Consider the following 19377-nt stretch of genomic DNA (forward strand, 5'->3'; position numbering starts at 1 on the left):
ATCCGTTTTATCGGTTATACGTCCGGTAGAAGTCCGTTTCTCATCCGTTCAACATCCGTTTTATCCGTTAAACGTGCGGTAGAAGTCCGTTGGTGAATTTATCTTCCAGACCTCTAACGGATGTATAACGGACACGTAACGGATACAAAACGGAAACGAAACGGACGAGTACCGTACAAAACGGACGCCTAACGGACGTTCAACGGACATTTTATCCGTTGGACGTTCGTTCAAAGTTTTGAACATGCTAAAAATTTTCCACCGGACAGAACGAACGTCAACGGATAAAACGTACACTTAACGGACATGCAACGGATATGGACGGACGTCTAACGGACATGAACAGATTGAAAAAAAGTTATACTTTAGGCGTCCGTTCGAGCTATCCGGTAATGTGTGACCGAGGCTTAACACAGATTTCTGAGAAACACTAAAAGCACTTTAAAATAAATAAAAAAAAACAATAAAAGGTGACATACGATGTTCCCGACTTACGACAGTTGCAAATCTATGTGTCGGGTTAACAATTTGTTTTTGTTTATAAATTTAGGTAGCACTCCACAGTTAGGTGTGTAGTTTCGCATTTTGGCCCCTGTGGATTTTTCAAATATGAGAGCTAGTGTGCAATAATATTAATTTTTGGATAGCTGAGTATTAAAATAGCCTTTGTATTGAGTTTATATGAACATCAGGGTTATGTAATGCATGTAATATAGGCTGTTTTCTGTATGACAGTCCGTATTTGCATGTCCCTACCATACATTGGTCCGGCAATTATTGTAATGTTTTTTTCCAACTTTTTATCGCACGAACTTTGTGATTGGATTTTACGAAAAAATGAGGCGAAAGACACCCATTTTTTATTTGATCATTAGAAAGATTTATGAAAACAGTTTCTAAAAAGGTATCACTCAAAGGCATTGAAATTCTAGTTTGATCCAAATTTTGGGGGGATATGTGACATGTTCACCCCCCTTTTTTCAATATTTTATGGTAAATAAATGCAGAATGTTGCCATGAATACACATAAAAGGAATTAATTTTCACCCTTTTAACTTTTGAAAATCAAATCTATGGAAGATACTGATTACATACATATGTACATGTACAACACAAACAGTTAGGTTAATGTATTAGAAATCCCGGAATAGGAGATGATAAAACATTTTGTGGCTCAGTTTTAATTTTATTTTCTAACTGTGGAGTGCTACCTTAGCTATCAAATCTCAATCAGTTGACCAACAAGCTATAAACAAGATAACATTCGACAACAACTAGTACAATCAAGAACTAAACTCAACTACTTACAAGAAGATAACTAAATCGGATAAATCAACTATTCTGCATCCAAAAATAATAGCAAAAAAAAAATAAACCCGGAGAGCAAAGCAAAATTACGCGAGTTGCTGATATGAAATAAAGCTGGTCTACAATTTACCTACAGCAAGTACTATTTGTGTCATAGTTTTTATATTTTGTCATTTTGCTGCGTATCTACTACATTGCTGCGACTACTTCAATATATTTGGTATTGGCAAGAAAATTGTATGTTATTAATACTTGCTGTACAAAATTTAGAATTTCGAATTAAAAAATATATCCTCCTCATGCAAAGCTCATTAACTTGCCCATGTTTGGCTATACTTTTTGTACTTTTAATTTATTAATCTCTTAATTGTATTATTATGGCATATTGGAACTAAATTTACAGTTTTAGAATAGGTTGGTTTCAAACCTTATTAAATATATGTCTAAGGAGATTGTAAAACAAGCAACTGATTCAGCAACACAACGACTTAATAATAGTAGTACTCTTAACCTAATCATTCATGTCATGTTGAACTTTCAACACTATACAAATATAGCCTTTGTATGAGGTCGATACAAGTATATATTGACCTGAAAGAAGCATATTGACTGAGGACGAAGTCCGAGGTCGATATACTTCTTTGGGTCGATATATCCTGTATTGACCTCACACAAAGGCTATATTTGTTATATTATTAATTTCCGACAATGTTTGTATCAAAATCGTCATTTAGGTCTGTTGGAACTTTATAGATATTACATTGTCTCCTTGACAATAACAATATATTAGTTGTTATTTCATTTACTTTTTTTTTTTTGACATCTTATGTATTTGAATATTTTTTTTCGTCTAACAATCGATCACAGATATCATTTGTTTCAAAACGTTAAACAATATCCTGAAATTCATTACATGACGTCAAAAAGTATATCGGTTTTTAGATATCCTAAAAATAACCGTGCAATATGCTTTTTGTCGGTCAATATGCTTTTTGCTATCCGCCGTTTTCTCTCTACCTTCGAAAATACAGTTTAACATGTGACTATCCCTAAACGAATCAAATTTGTTAAAATATACGAATTAATAATATTATATTATATTATGAAACATAAAAAAATATCACTATCAATATCCTACTTGCCACCGTTTTAGCCATCCATACTCCAAAATACTAAGCATGTGTTTACCCCCCCCCCCCCCCTCCCCCCGATGATTTCTGAAATATGCAATATTTTGATTTTACATTTCACTTCCTTATCTTCTTCAACAAGTTCAACAAGATGTAATGCCTGAAAGTATTCGAACATTGGCTTCCTCTGTTCTTTATCTTCGTCATATATCCAAACATTTTGCCTGGCTCTTGTAATTGCTGTGTACAGCTGCTTTAATTCCGAATTTAATACTTTATGTTGTTTCGGATTGAACGGCAAAGGTCGTAAATCTGAAATGTTTAGAAAAGGTTTAGAAACATCAGAAGTAAATTACAAAAAAAAATATCCGACATACATGTTTTTTCTTTAAGAATCTTTTTTTCAACAGAGCTGTTTGATTTCATGATTACTGTTTAACTTGTATGTTTGTTTGACCGGCATTTTTTTAAACAAATTTAGTGAAAAACACAACCTGATATTTTCCCCATACGTGTAGGATTTAGTGGTTTTGCGAATTGCGTGGTTTTGAACTAAAAATGTATTATTGACGGATGCATGTCATAATTTTTCCTCAGTGAACCTCTGACACTCTTTTAATGTTTTGTATACTTTAGACTACGTAACACAGTAACATATGTTATGACATAGTTGTTGAGGTTCCAATTGTGGTAGAATTGTTGACCAATCATAAAATTTGGAACAATTGTAATCCGTAATATAAATATAAGAAGATGAGTGCCAATGAAACAAAAGAGGGACGAAAGATACCAAAGGGACAGTCAAACTCATAAATCTAAAACAACTGTCTCATGTTCTTGTTTGGCTTTATAGATATTTTGATATGAGCGTCACTGATTAGTCTTATGTAGACGAAACGCGCGTGTGGCGTACTTAATTATAATCCTGGTACCTTTGATAACCACAATTTGTAAAACAAAACTATTATAGGTTTGAGTACGGTCTTCAACACAAAACCTACACCGAACAGCAAGCTTTAAAGGGTCCCAAAAAAGACATTTGTAAAACCATTCTAACGGGAAAACCAACGGTCCCAGCTTGAAAAGAATTATGTCTTTGTAATTGGACCTTTCAATTTTAAAATGTAATCGTGCATTAGCTACGAGTTTGACCAAAACAAATATGTGGATTTTGTTTTATTTCAATCATTTCTAAGGTATATATTTATATATACATATTTGTTTGGTTTAATTTCGTCAAAATAAGCCCAACAAAAAGTGTCCATGATGTATCCATGGTGCACGGATGCCCCATCCGCACGATCATTTTCTATGTTCAGTTGACCGTGAAATTGTGGTTAAAAATCTAATTTGGCATTAAAATTAGAAAGGTCATATCATCGGAATATGTGTACTAAGTTTCAAGTTGATTGGACTTTAACTTCATCAAAAACTACCTCGACCAAAAACTTTAACCTGAAGCGCGACAGACAAACGAACGGACGAACGGACGGACGGACGGACGAACGGACGGACGGACGGACGAACGGACGGACAGACGAACGCACACACCAGAAAACATAATGCCCATAAAGGAACATAAAAAACCTTCGCTAGTGTATTTAATGGCTTGCAAGTTAATATTTAACTCATTTGAATCCATTTTAATGTTACCTTTTAACTTGATCGTTAGTGGAGAAGGATGAACGCGTGTTTATCATGTAGGTAATTCATTAAAAAGAAATATATTAGAGCACTAAAAGTGAAACAATGGAACAAGCAGCAAAATTGAATTTATATAACACACTATAACTATAACTGAAACAGATTCTAATTTTTTTCTCTTTCCATTTTGTAATAAAAGATTTATTTTGTTTACATATATAAAATTGTCTTCATATTAAATGTATGCTAAATCCATTGTTTTTACCTGTTGACATTTGCAAAGGTATGTTTGATTCATTTTTGGAGTCTTTCTTTACAAGCTTTTCGAGAAACGATAAAACAACTCTCCATTCTTTTGTGGCCTGAAAATACATGTTATTTTGTTAACGGATTTCAAAATAAACATCAAAGTTTGTACAGCCAATTACTTTAACTTATTTATAATATATAGAACAAACCCGTTTAACCCGTTACATCGCGCACAAATGACTGAATGTTGGTCTAACTTTAGCCGTAATGTTAAGTATTCGCATTGTCATCTGATTAAATCATGTAGTGAAAAAGGTTATAATTTTTCTCTGTTTCGATGGCGTTCTTTCTGTTCTTGATTTCTTTTTGTTAAACACTATACTTTTTGTTGGGAGCTATACGGAAGGTATAGTGGGAAAGAGATCGCTTTTCTTTGTGAAGAACATAAGTGCTAATCATGACGATACTTAACTATTAGTTACATACGATTCACCCACCATCTTGATTTTATTACGTAACAAAAGTCAGTTCTGATTGGTTTCGAGATTAGTTTTGTTATATTCTATTAGCATAAATCGATTATACTATAGAATTGAGAATGCCGTATGAAAATGAATAGATCCATCAAAATGTATAGCAATATGGGCGCTGGAGATCCGATTGAAAAATGTAACTGCTATATATCGCGGTGAATACACACTATTGAATAAGTGAATACTTCTCATTTTTATCGGAGTTTCTTATAGCTGACTATACAGTGTATACACCATCGGTTTTGCTCATTATTGAAGAAAGTACAGTGCATTATCGTTGTTTACATTTGTGTTTTTTAGTCTCTGGTGAATGAGTTTTGTTGATATACGTTTACGCATGGTTGAAAATATGCATGAATAAGTGTATGTTGTGTCGTCGTAGTTCTCCTCTTATATTTGAGGTGTTTCCCTCAGTTTTATTTTGTAACCCGGATTTGTTTTTTTCTCAATCGATGTTTTTAATTTCGAACAGTGGTATACTACTGTTGCCTTTATTTGCTCATTTTGTAAAAGAAAGGACCAATATCTGTGTTTTCCCTTCCCCAGATTTTTTTTTAAACCAAAGTGATCATCAGAAATTCAGATGACTAACACTTTTCAATGATTTTAAAATTACTTTAGAGACAATCATTACCTCTGAATCGGTAAATATATTGTAAAGCAAAACATCATCAAATTCCAATCCTTTTGCCTCGTATAATGTAAGAATAAGTCCACTTTTCATTTCCTCTGGAATATTGTCACGTGCTTTGTCATTAACCACTAAAATCGCTTGATGTGCACCAAATTCAATTTTTGAGGTTTCTCTCACGTTTTCACATAAGATAAGACTCAGCGAATTAGAGGAAATCGTCTCGAGAAGAACTGGTTTTGGTCCTTTAAATAGACATTGATCACTTGGAAGACTGTCGAAGGAATCTGGAAACAAGTCTTTTAGAATATCAAGTACACTTGTAGCCAAAGCTGTAATTCCTGAATGTGACCTATAGTTGTGCGGAAGCTCATATATATGATCTGGTTGAACAGAAACCCCGACAGTTTTAACCTACAAATGTTGAAGCTCAGATTAAAATGTCTGTATTTTAGACAAATATGTTATTAAACCAAACACAATGTCATTAATGGTAAATGTTTTACAAGTTTTGAAGCTCTTCAAAACCTCATTACTATATTTTATCGACGTTCCTATATAGCTACTTGTATTTAATTATAAGTCCTCATCGCAGGTCCTTGTTTCATCATCACTGTGCTTAAACGGCTGTGGGTAACTTAAGTTACCCACAGCCCAAGATGGAGCCGCCTTGCGTCGGTTAGATACTTTTCTTCTACAGAATAACAATACCACGAATGCATCAATTAAACAACTGAATTTAAAAGTTGTATTAATCGTTTAGGGAAACCCCTAAACTGGAAAGGTGATTAAATTCTACAAAATAAACAATCACAGCACGATTTTAAAAAACACTTAGGCTGTCCGTAACTTCAAAACAACTTGTCCGTAACTTTTTTCATCACACCAATAGAGATGTCCGTAACTTTCAAAGAATCGACATACGCGGATGTAATGTTTAAACTGATGATAGAGATTGCATCGAATACATATTCAAAAAACGAAGTAGATGTTTAGTATGATATAATTCATTGTGTCGATGGAAGACAAAATTGGGAAAAATATGAAAAAAATCACGATAAATCCGCAAAACTCGGGTCTCATTTTGTATAACGTTCGGAGGGTTGTTTCCGATCATAGCAGATAAACTGTTGAAACATCATTGTTCATTTTTATTTTTGAACAAGTAGACTTCACAAATATTTTTTACACATACATGTAGCATGTATACACTTACTGATTTTCTGCCAGCAACGACAAGGGTAGCGTGAATCCGGGATTTTGGAGGGGAACCCAAATTGCACAGGCATGCAGTGGATAGACTATACGAGACTTAAGTGCACAAACTTTTCCCGTCTTTTTGAAAAAGCCAAAAACACTTTTCTCTCATCCCCACAAAAACAAATCCCATCAGCATTGACAGTAAAATAAAAGGGGTGTCAATCTGGACACACTGGGACGTTGCGCACGGTGATATTGCGGCACCCTGGCCAAGATTTACAGTAAATGGGAAAACTTAAAAAAAGGACATTTTGTATAAATAAATAAACCTTAAGTTTTACAGCTAGCTGCATATTTCATTTGTATGCAAGTGAAGTTTCATTAAATCTCATTAAACTGAATAAAACTAAAAGACATAATAGGTAAAAGTCAGTGACAATAAAAGAAAAAGAGCAGTCAACATAGTGTAACAATTCGACATACATGTAGTATATAAAAATATAATTAACTACGTAGGACAACAGGGTAATTTAATAGTCCAACAACCCTTGATAACATACAAAGAGAGAAAAAAAAAACATACTAGGAAACATATTCAAAAAATCATAACACTATAACTAACTGGTGGGATGTATAAATACCGTCAAAGAGTATTCATCAAAATACACATAGAAAGAAACAGAGGTGAAGGTAAACCGCAAACATATAATTAAACTCAAAACTTTAAAGAGTATGGAAAAGCCTTGGTCTGACAAGCGAAAAACGTCGATAAGACGCACATCAGTAAATAAAAGTTCATGCAAACCATAACCAGGATAGAGTACCACAAACCCCACATAAAACTTCTGTGGTGTAAGTATGATGCGTTAATAAAATCACATTTGGTGGTGAATGAGTAGTATAAACGGCCGCGAAGGTTACAAATATGATGTTAATTGTCTTCTAATTGTTGAAATTATAATTCTTAAAATTTTAAATCAAAAGTTACCCACATCTAAAAATAAAGTTACGGACAGTCTGCTTAGTTTCGATCAAAAAGTTACGGACATCTTATGCATTTTTTAAAGTTGACCTTGCGCTTTAGTGAACTCTATGTTAACAAATTTATGGTAATTGTTAGTCATTTCTTTATTCAATAATCCTATAAATATTTACATTCTGCATGAAAAACGTCGCAAAAGGTACATTTTGTATGAATTAAATATCAACGAGTTTAGAGTCCGCCATCTTGGGCTGTGGGTAACTTAAGTTACCCACAGCCGTTTAAGCACAGTGATCATGACTTTGACGTTTTTGTAAAACGAAACAAGAGGCTGTCACAACGACAGCAAACCGGATTTATTAACATTTATTTGTGTCCTGGCATTATCACAAGAACCATTACTGATGATTGGTGAAAGTGAAAATCGTCAATATCAAATTTGACTTCCATTTTGTCATCAGTATCAACATATTAAAATTTGAAAAGCTTAGATTGAATGGTTCATGAGTAAATGCAACAACGTGAATGGAAACGCCATATTACGATCTTTCAAGAACCATAACTCCTGAACGGTTGAAGTCAAAATCGTCATTATTGAAATTGACCTCTATTTTGTCATCAGTAACAACATATAAAAATTTCAAAAGCTTTGGTTGAATGGTTCATGAGAAAATGCACGTACACGACTGGAAACACCATTTTTCAATCTTTCAAGAACCATAACTCCTGAACGGTAAAAGTCAAAATCGCCTTTATTGAACTTGACCTCTATTTTGTCATCAGTAACAACATATAAAAATGTTGGAAGCTTTGGTAGAACAGTTCATGCGTAAATGCACGGACACGACTGGAAACTCCATTTTTCAATCTTTCAAGAACCACAACTCCTGAACGGTAAAAGTCAAAATCGCCATTATTGAACTTGACCTCCATTTTGTCATCAGTAACAACATATAAAAATGTTGGAAGCTTTGGTAGTTTATGCGTAAATGCACGGACACGACTGGAAACTCCATTTTCAATCTTTCAAGAACCATAACTCCTGAACGGTAAAAGTCAAAATCACCATTATTGAACTTGACCTTCATTTAGTTGTCAGTAACAACATATTAAAATTTTAAAAGCTTTGATTGAACGGTTCATGAGTTAACGCACGGACACGACTAGAAACTCCATTTTTCAATCTTTCAAGAACCATAACTCCTGAACGGTAAAAGTCAAAATCACCATTATTGAACATGACCTTCATTTAGTTGTCAGTAACAACATATTAAAATTTTAAAAGCTTTGGTTGAACGGTTCATGAGTTAATGCAGGGACAACATTTGCTTGCCGCCCGCCCGGCCGTACATACCCAAATCAATAACCGACATTTTTGTCACAAAAATCCGGTTAATAAAAATTAAAGAAAATTGAACTTCATTATAATAAGTTTTTTTTATTTTAAAGCTTATAAAATCGATGTAGTTTATTTAAGGCAATAGAACCAGAGTTAAAGGACTACACATATACAACAGCATCAAACAGTTTTGTGCTTTGTTTTTATAATTTGAATTTAAACTTACTGATGAGTCCTTACTGGCGTAATGGAAAAGACTGACTAGATCTTTAAACCGGAATGCTATTCCTTTCATGATACTTTGAGCTGTGTCACCAGTCACAAACATTCCATGCGGACTTTCACAAAGTTTGATAAGCAGAAACAGTTCAGCCTGGGCAAAGTCCTGAGCTTCATCAACATATATTTCATTTACTTTCCATTTTGGATTTTTCTGTTTCCGAAATCTTTGATACAAATTTTGGACTAGATCTGTTTGATCGAACATATGTTTATTTTGTCGAATATGTTCATATTCAAGGAAAAAAGAGTAAAGTATTTCTCTTTCATCGACGAAAGCTGGGGCTTGCTTCTTTCCTATTTCAAAATAGCTATTCTTATCCAAAAATCCTCCGCCATAGATTGCTTCATAAGACCCTTTGATAATAGACATAATTTCGGTCCAAACTAATGACGGATGATATTTCCCTTTATGCTTTTTAAACTTTCCAATAATGCGAGGCCAAATAACATCTTCAAACACCTCGTAAGTCACTTCTCGTCTCGGATCAACTTTCTTCATACGAGTTCTTTTGTTTTTAACGAGAGTTATATTTTGATCTACCTCTTCTTCCTCTTCGTCACTTTCACTGTCATCACTGTACTCGTAATCAAATTCGTCATCTAGAATTATTTGCATATCATCGATGTCCGTCCATCCTTGTATTTCTGACTTTGGACTCCCGTCAATATGTCTTTCAAAATAGTATGGAGGCCCTAAGGTAGCATCAAGCATTAACCAAAAATGTTTAGCGGTTATAAACACTGGGTACTGAAGTTTTTTCATATCCTGGAAACGATTTGGTAATTCGTCATCGTTCGTTTGGAATAGTCGTGATGTCATTTCATCGCCTTCGACAAAACCTTTAAACATTTTCTGGACTTCCCTGCAAAGCACACCATTTTTTGTTATGAATATTTGGCGTAATTCATCATCATTTTCATCACATCTCATTTCATCTTTGGCGTCTTTTTTTCCAATGCTGCATTGATTACTTTCGTCTTCATCGCAAGCAGAAGAACTTTTGTTAAAACAAGCTTCACTGCTCTTTACATTCGTTTCACGAATTTCTGCATGTAAGCTTTCATCTACGACGTGGTCATTCATTGATTCCTGTTTATCAGGAAAAAACGTTTCTTTTCTATCTTCCGTCATCTCTGGAAATGAAAGACCAATTCCTCAAAATGAAAATGTAAATAATATGACATTTAAATTCTATATTGAGCAGTGTTAGTTTTTAAAGTATAAAATAGTTGAACATTATACTATTATATGACTCGACTAACAATTGTTTATGTATGCAGTATTATGATGTTTGCTTTTCTGTTATGCAAATATCGTAAATTGAGGCGATTGTTTAGTTTGATATTCACTGTCCATTTTATATTTGATCGTATCTTCTTTTACTTACCAGGAATGCAAGAGAGTTGTATATATAACTCATAAATCCCGCTTGAAGAAAAAAAGATTTCGTGGGGGTCGGTCTTTATTAGATTGCCCGGAAAGAACTACCGATCTTCAGCATGTTATAAAAGACATCGCTCATGAGCATTGGAAATTAAAAAAAAACCAACAGAATACGAAGTATATGATAGAAAATTTTATATTTAACAAATACCTTTAAAATCGTCTGTATGTTCGATTTGTAAATCGTCCGGTGTCGCCTGGTCAATAATCTTCGGCCACCAAAACTGTTGAAACCTGTACCAAAGGCGATAAACACAGCATGTTGTTTTGCCGGTTCCACTGCGACCAATCAAAACTATTGGTGCGTCGAATGGTAGGTTCGTTATCTGATATTCAACATCTGTGACTCGAAAAGGGAACTCTCCTTTCATCCGATGCAAAATGTTTAATGCAACATTGGAAGAAAATGTATAGAATTTGATAGTATTGTACTCCGTCTCTTTTGAACTTGCAGGTGGGAAAAAAGATATTTCTTCAGCCAAGTTCTCCTTGCCTTGATCTGATTCAACATAAATGTTTGGTGTTTTTAACTCGCGATTATCGTTTTGGTTATTTTGTTGTGTGTTAAAGTCAATATTCCCTGCTTTCATACCACAAAGTTTTTTCTGAATGAGACACGATGCTCCTTTTTCGTGAGATTTCTCAATTGAACTAACAATTCTTTCCACGGCTTGATGGATGTTTTTGTGTTCCATTACAACTTCCCAGATTCTGATAATATCTGTGTACACATTCACGTGTTGTTCACATTGCATTGTTAGTCGATCTGAAAATTGTTTACCTATCTCCCATATAAGTCTACTTGCAGAAGATATTTTTGATTCAAAAAGTTTTATTCTGTCAGAACCCGTGACTAACGGTTTGAAAAGACTTTTTGAGTAAATCCCAGAAGCCAAGGCGTTGACGATCTTCACTATTCTTTCCTTATACACTTTCTTAATTCGATTACTTTGTAGACTTTTTAAAACACCAGAAGTGCATTCAACTTCCCATTGTTTCCCCTCTAAGCTCCCATGCCAGATCTATAAAATATATTTCAAATATGATAAAAACAAATAAGGTATAATTTTGTATATGTCCAAACTTTAACATCATGTTAAAAAAATGAAATTAATGTTTTAGGCTGCAACAATAATGAATTAATCCCATGACTACCACATCACAAAAAATTTAAATAAAAACATGGAATCTTTATGGTTATTAATAAACTTGTTTTAAGTTTTTATGGGAAAGCTTATAATTGTATTTTCATGTGTGCCAAAGTTGACCTTAAGATTTGTTCGATGTTCTACTTTTTTTTATTCTAAAATGTTTATGTTCTGAAACTTTTACAATTAGATTTTCATGTCATTGTTTTGGCACACCTGATAATGTTTTGCATAGTAATATGCTGTATTGTTCGCATTAAAACGATATCGTCTATCTTCTATACTATTCAACCGATAATACTCATAAGAAAACATATACAACACATAATTCAGTAATTGTGTGATACTATTCGATCTCGGCTGGTTGGCTGAAGAAAACTTAAAATATACTGTTTTGATATAGGAATATTATTTAAAAGAATTGCTTTACTTTACATAAACATGTTGAGTTTAAGGTAGGAAGAGTTAAAGATGTTCATACATATATTAACTCGAAAAAAAAATGATATTCATGAACTCACAAGGTGATTTTGTCGCATACAAGGTTGAAGACTTTAAATTTAAGACACTAGTGGTAATACATAAAATATCTAAAAAAGCTATTTTTTTTATCATAGTTAATGCTTTATACATCGTTATTCTTTTCAGTTTAAACACTGTCAGTTCTTTAATAAACCAGCATGTAAATAATCTCAAAATATTCCATGCTATTACTGAAACACAAACCGACATTCTTAAAAGATTCCATACAGCATTTTGACTACGCTCACACAACGATGGTAGTTTTTTTTTTAACTTCTGACTGCTCTTCAAGCATTCATATTATAAAGCCTTTTGATGTTGTATACAATTCACTAAACTTGATCTTCTAACGTAGATATACTATTGATTGACATATAAAAGCATACTATAAACCACAGCTGTATAGACTATTAGACTTTTGAATGCTTTCCTAAGAATGAATAATGTTTATAAATTCTAGGCCAAAGTATAGAATTTTAATGATTGAAGAATATTCTTGTCGAAAGTAGAATTAAATTGAATGTTAGTTTATCGCAACAATGTCATATTATTTCTTTTTAAATCCTTCGATTGTGATATTAAATAATAACTCGTTTAAGAGAAATAGACTATCAATTTTCAGTATAATTCATTATGTTTATATTACAATATTCAAAACAATGTTCTGAGTGTTTAGTTAAGCAGACTATTTACCGGGTTTGTAATAACATGAGCAACACGACGGGTGTCACATTAAGCAAAAAACCGTAAGTAAAATTGGTATGATAGATCAAAAGTTTGCTTCATCGAAACTCAAAATGTCACAAATAACTTAAGACATAAAATTATATATTATATGCCTTTCATATACTTACACTTTAGAGGACAAAAATGTTACAAAATGTATATATATGTTGCAAAAAGTGGCTGCTGCTACTTAACCATAACGCACGTAAACCCTTAACCTTGTGTTTTAGATTAAAAAAAAAGTTTTAAAAGGGACGCCGAACACCGAGTGAAGACAAAATTTTAAGGTTAAATTGAAAACACAGTAATTTCAAGGCTTATTGAATAAGTGAATTGATTAAATTTTGATTTATCAATATTCATTTCAGCCGCATGATCATTTGTTCAAATAGATAAAAAAAAAAATGGTACACACAATTAAGTTCGGTTTCTTATTTCTTTTTTATTTTGTTATGGCAATGCAAACACCTGTCTTTTATTCTATTAAAACATTTTATTAATCAATGGCATTTGGAAATGTCTCTGTATACATGGTATTCGATTAAGAAATATCTAAGAGATCAGTGTAGCCTTGTCTGATGATTATTTCATATACAAGAGCATATATTTAAAATTATCATTTAATAACTGAACAGTATTTTTTTCCAACTTACTCCTAAATCCATCTGATCAATTTCTGATTCATCAACATCTTCCTTGTCTACAGGTATTTTTTCAACCTAAAAAGAAAACACTTTGATAATCATCCGATGATTTATTTAGTTGAAAGTATATTTTAAAAGAAAAGTACTAAAATGAAAACATTTCAATATGATATGGTGTATTTATTATTGTGTGTAACACGAAAAAATATATAGTATAACTAAAATGCAAAAATTTATAAAGCTTTCTTTTTTGGCCCTGATTTATAGTTCCCTAAAGGTGACAGGTTTGAGTATTTATAGTTTCATTTATGTTTTTGCAATTTCTGGATCCAAATGATGGCTCTTAACAGACTTCATTTGTTTGTGATACATTCTTTGGATCGAGCGTATAGTCAATAACTAATATACAAATTAAAAGGGGTGTGGGTTATATGTCAAAGGCAATATTACTCGATAACACAATAAAACAAGAAAAGACGAAGGTATTGTACAAAAAGAAGTGGAAGATACCGTAAGGAGAAAATAATTAGCCGCAGAAAGACCAAGAATATCATGAAAAACATATGACTCATTACTGACTAATCATACACCCGCTGAAATTTTAGGTATGCATACACTCTTAAAGGGGCGAGATAGGGTGCACCAAAAAGTTAAGCGTCTCCTGATATGCGTGCTTTCACTTCGCAAATAGACGACTATACTGGTGTTCAAAGATCTAAGACCTCAAGGTCATGTCGCTAATGTATCTCAGTCGTTTTTCTCATAATACATAAGCAGCATTTTTGTTTACTTTGGGTATAAATAGCATATCCCTAGAAATGAAGTCCGTATATCAATAACATACAAGAGAGTTATGCAACAATAATTAAATCGCACATATATGAGCTGATTCTAGATTCTTTTATTTTACTTTGGACTGCTGTAAAATGTGGGTTAATGAGTGACATTGTTTTTATTACACCAATTTGGTACACACGTCAACTAGTCTGTTTACCTAGGAGTTAAAGACAGTAATTAATCAGATGTTATTTTAGAAAGAATTTAACTTACATTTAGATCCCCACTTGATTGATCCAATACGGATTGTTTTGGACTAATTGAATCTATCAGTTTTCGAATTTGTGAAAGATATGATTCATTTGTTATTTTTGGTTGTATTTTGGGTTTGCTGTCAATACTTTTATCATATTGCTTCGGTTTATCTTTAATACGTTCCATGTTCAAAATAGATGGGTCTTGTCTTTTCTCTACGGTTGGCTTAGGAATTGTAGGTTCATCAGTTGTCTTTTTTTGTTTTTCAGCAGTTTTCATTTGGCTTGTGTCGTACTCCACTGCTTTCTGAAGGATTTTGTAACGAGGATCTTTCGCTATAAGATAATCGAGAGGAAATTTTCCGTCCTTGTTCTGTACCTTACATGGGACACGTTTCTGTTGTAATATTACAGCCACTTGCTTCAATTCGATGCTATATGTTTCTTTGGCAACTAAATGAAAAAGCGTGTCTTCATTTCTGTCCAACTGCTTTGGATCCAAACTTACATATTTATCTGGATTTTTAGCATACAATTCGAGACATTTATTGAAAACAGAGAAGTTTCCTGCAATGGAACAAAATGTGTATTTAATTGATAAGTAAACGTCATTGACAATGTACGGACACTGCTTTTTTAATTGTTTTGTTGTGTTGTTAATTACATATATTCATATCAAGTATGTGTAAAGGGTTTAAAATATATGCAAGTTTACTGTTCTCTTTACTTTGCATATTTCAGAAAACAAACGCGTTTATATATTAATGGTATAAGAAATATTCTTACCTGGATCTTTATGCAATCCAAGAAATAATGCAGAATGAATAGGAGTATTGCAGGATTCAAGATTTAAGTATTGAGGATCACAATGATGGTCACAGATCAGTGTATTCAGCAAGTTATACCACTGTCTTTCAACAGCATTTGTGATACAAATCTGGCCACCTACAAATAAATAAAGGTTTCCTCATCTGATTTCTATGAATTATTGTAGATGCTTTTCGTCATTGATTATGTATTTTAACTGGATACTATGTGTCATAAACAATACCATGATCAGCATTTCCTAGTGGGACAGAAAACACTAGTTACCCTCTCAATCATATAAGTTAATTTCCTGTTAATGGTTGCGTTAATTTTATTATGTTCAGTTTTTATTTTCTATGATGTTTATTTAGGGGTTTTTTTTATAAATATTTTCTTATTCTGTCACTCGTTTTATTCTTTTAATCTTTCTTGATACTAACGTGCACGGAAATTAATGAAATGTTCTTAAAAAAATCACAGAAATTACCTTTTTTTCGAAATCATATAGTCTTATTTAAATGTCTCTAAACAAATCACTATTTTAGGTCATTCAATGCGTCGCATGTATCAATTTGGATGCATTGTTTTCATTTTGTTTTTATTTAAACGTTATTATATTCTTTATTAAACAGGATATTAATCACCAATTGCTAATGCAATTGCTAGTTTACGAAATTTGTGCTTTTTTAAAGGAGAGAGAAACATACAGTGAGTTTTTCTTGGGGTTAATGATTGTAATACGTATGCATTATACAATGAGTAGCGGACAAATAGTTACAATATTAAGTATATCTTATTACTCATGATATTTTCTGATATGTAACTACTACCCCACTATTGTAATACATGTACTTGATGCCGGGATCTATCAACATGAAACTAAAATTCGCTCAAATTGGTGGTAAGTGCAGCTGGAACGTTATGTGTTATATGCTCTGCGCTGGAGGTTTCAATGTCATTTGAGGATGGAAAAGAGAATCAATTTATTATAGATTTTTTTTAAACTTAAAAATTGAGTGAGTGTCATGAATTATTCAATTAATGCCGCATCCTCTTTTCTTAGTTTTAGTTTTAACGATTTTATGCATATCTTTTTCTGAGATATATTGTGAATCATGTATTTAAAAAGCCTCTAATATAAAAGTCATTGTATAAAAAATAATTTTACAAATATTTAAATCACATGTGTAAACTTTACCTCGGTCTACTCTTCCACCATTCCGGAGAAAACAGTCTACTACCTTCTCAATTAAGTGTGGAGGTTTTTCATTTGGAAATTCTTTTTCTAGGTGAGTTATTAATTGTTCAATTTGTATTGCAGATGCAAATCCAGGAAGACTCTGTATGCCATGCACCTTGTTATGTGTTGTTACCAATTGGTATAACTGCATCCATTTTTCTTGCTCTATTAAATGATGCAATATCTTCTCAAATTGTTTTTGAGCTATTTTGCATAATTCTTCAGGAATTTCTGAAACGAAAATTATTTATTTAATTTGTAGTGATACTGGAGCTTATAAAGTAAGAATGTTTAATATCTAGCTCCGATTGATAGTCATAATGCTTCACCTAACAGAAACAATCGATAAAGTCATACTAAAAAATCGCTTTTTTAATATATTTCATACGCCAGAGCTTTAAATAGACAATAATAGTGCATTGACTTGACATATCAACGATATAAGGATGAGGCTTAGAAACGGGGAAATGCGAGGCTGTGCCGATCATTTTCCCCGTTTCGGGCCGAATCCTTATATCGTTGATATGTCAAGTCAATGCACTATTATTGTCTTTATACTGCAATCTAAAAAAAAAAACATTTTCAATTGTTGTTTATTGTGTTAATGTTATTTTTTTATTTAGATATTGAGAAAAATCCCCCTTTAAAAAGGCCTCATATCACACAGACGGAGAAATATAAAACACGATGAAATGTAAATCATTACCGCAATCAATGGTGAACGAATTCGTTGCAGACTAAAATATCAACAATAAACATAAAGCATAATGATCTATAGGTTGCAAACAAAAAAATATTAAAAAGTGAAATATGTTATCCCGAAAATTGCAAAAGAAACAAGTTTGAGTCGTTAAACGCATCGTTGTTTACATTGAAAACAAGAACTGAGGAAAAATGATATCAGGTCAGTGACTGTATATGATATAGAAATATACGGTCAACGCATTTTGACTGCTCAAATAGAACGAGTGCAGTATAAGAATATTGAAGATGGTTCTGTTTTGCAAACAAGTCATTAAAGACGTTACGAATATAATGTAGTCGCAAGACGCGCGTTTCGTCTTTTTCAGACTCATCTCGCAAAACTAAGTATGAAGTTGGGGAGCTTTTAAAACAAATATTTTTTTTACTAAAGCCGTTTGTTTTACTTGTTCTATTTTTAAAAGTAATAAAACATTCGCAAACTTTTATTTGAGTCCCTTAATAAAAGAAAGTAGACCTACATGTAATTGATTAAATGAAAAAAAAACGTAAAATACAGATCTAGGAATACTGGCTCAACATCATCATAAAATTGAAAGTTTTCTCCGTTTATTGCTATTTCATTGAATTGCTGCAAAGAAAAGTTTGCCCAAAGAGAAAGAATCAATATGAACAATCCGACAACCTTCATTTTATATAAATTAATTTTTATTGAACCACGTTATCCTGTACCTTGATCATTTTGGAGCTGATTTCATTAATTCACATAAATAGAGCAGTGAGACTCGATACGTGGAATGTGAAATTATGTCATCTTCCAAAGTGAGAGAGACGAAAGTAATAATTTGCTGTTGATGGTATTTACTGGGTAAACGTTCTATCTTTATCCCAATTATTTTTTAATTTCAATTCATTCTTTATGCCAACTTAATATAGTTTATTATTTATAACTTGCTGCATTCTATTGAAATTATAGATGGACATTTTTGGTCTTACCAGTGCATATTGTCATAAAAACCTGATACAAGTTTACTTACCGAAATCTGGTGTTTTAGCAAGAAAGTCAGAAATCATTAAAACTGATTCCTTTTCTATTTGTTTGTGCCTAGGAGATCTATGTTTAGACCTAATAAGTCTTAACAGATCTTTGAATGCTAGTGATGGATCTTTTAAGATTATGGCTTTGCATTTATTAAACGTTGTCTGACATGGTTTGCATTTATCTTCAACCTCATGCTTTTGTTCTTCACGTTGATGGATTTGATTTTCTGTTCGCTGTTTTTTATTCAATGCTGCAGCTGACTTTGATTGTGTTGCTGGTGAATTTTCTCTACCATGATGGTCTGGTTTTTCTATAAATACAACATAAAAACGGACTCTATGATAAAATTGCAAAGAATGACGATGACTGTTCAGATTTGAACCTTAACAAGGTGTAGAATAGTATCTCTGAACGATTAATTAAGTTCAAATTTGATAAGTGCTGCTTATGCATTTTACTTCATAGCGATCTGGTTTGCTATTATTCATATACAAATGTAAATACTAAAAAAAAATGCAAAATATACATACGACAACACTGTTAGTAATGAAACAGACCTGGGATTTGTCATAACTCTCCACTCTTCGTAACAACAATCCTATTCTATTTTGCATGATTGAGACAAACCCCTATAAAATGATACTTTTTTTTGCATGCAAAGAGTAGCACAACAGATTCCACTGGTGGAGCAGAAATTGCTTTCCTTTACGGAGAACTTGAGTTGATCCCCAGTGTAGTCTCGGTTATTGGCATGCTTTTTCAGCTTTATATGC

The 19377-nt window shown here is 32.6% G+C and overlaps 1 long non-coding RNA gene across 1 annotated transcript in view; it reads right to left on the reverse strand.

Annotated features, from left to right (window-relative positions):
* LOC143075520 (uncharacterized) overlaps nt 1-18774 on the reverse strand; it is a 31987-nt gene extending 13213 nt beyond the window's left edge. Inside the window, exons 1-10 of the long non-coding RNA XR_012978335.1 lie at nt 18600-18774; nt 16819-17091; nt 15600-15758; nt 14833-15380; nt 13792-13857; nt 10894-11764; nt 9243-10453; nt 5499-5909; nt 4348-4444; nt 2553-2750 (exon numbers count right to left, since the gene is read on the reverse strand). This is a non-coding gene — a long non-coding RNA (uncharacterized LOC143075520). The remainder of the gene's footprint in view (nt 1-2552; nt 2751-4347; nt 4445-5498; nt 5910-9242; nt 10454-10893; nt 11765-13791; nt 13858-14832; nt 15381-15599; nt 15759-16818; nt 17092-18599) is intronic.
* Between the last annotated feature and the right edge of the window lie 603 nt (nt 18775-19377).

Source organism: Mytilus galloprovincialis, chromosome 1 (genome assembly GCF_965363235.1).
Source record: "Mytilus galloprovincialis chromosome 1, xbMytGall1.hap1.1, whole genome shotgun sequence".
NCBI classification, from domain to species: Eukaryota; Metazoa; Mollusca; class Bivalvia; order Mytilida; family Mytilidae; genus Mytilus; species Mytilus galloprovincialis.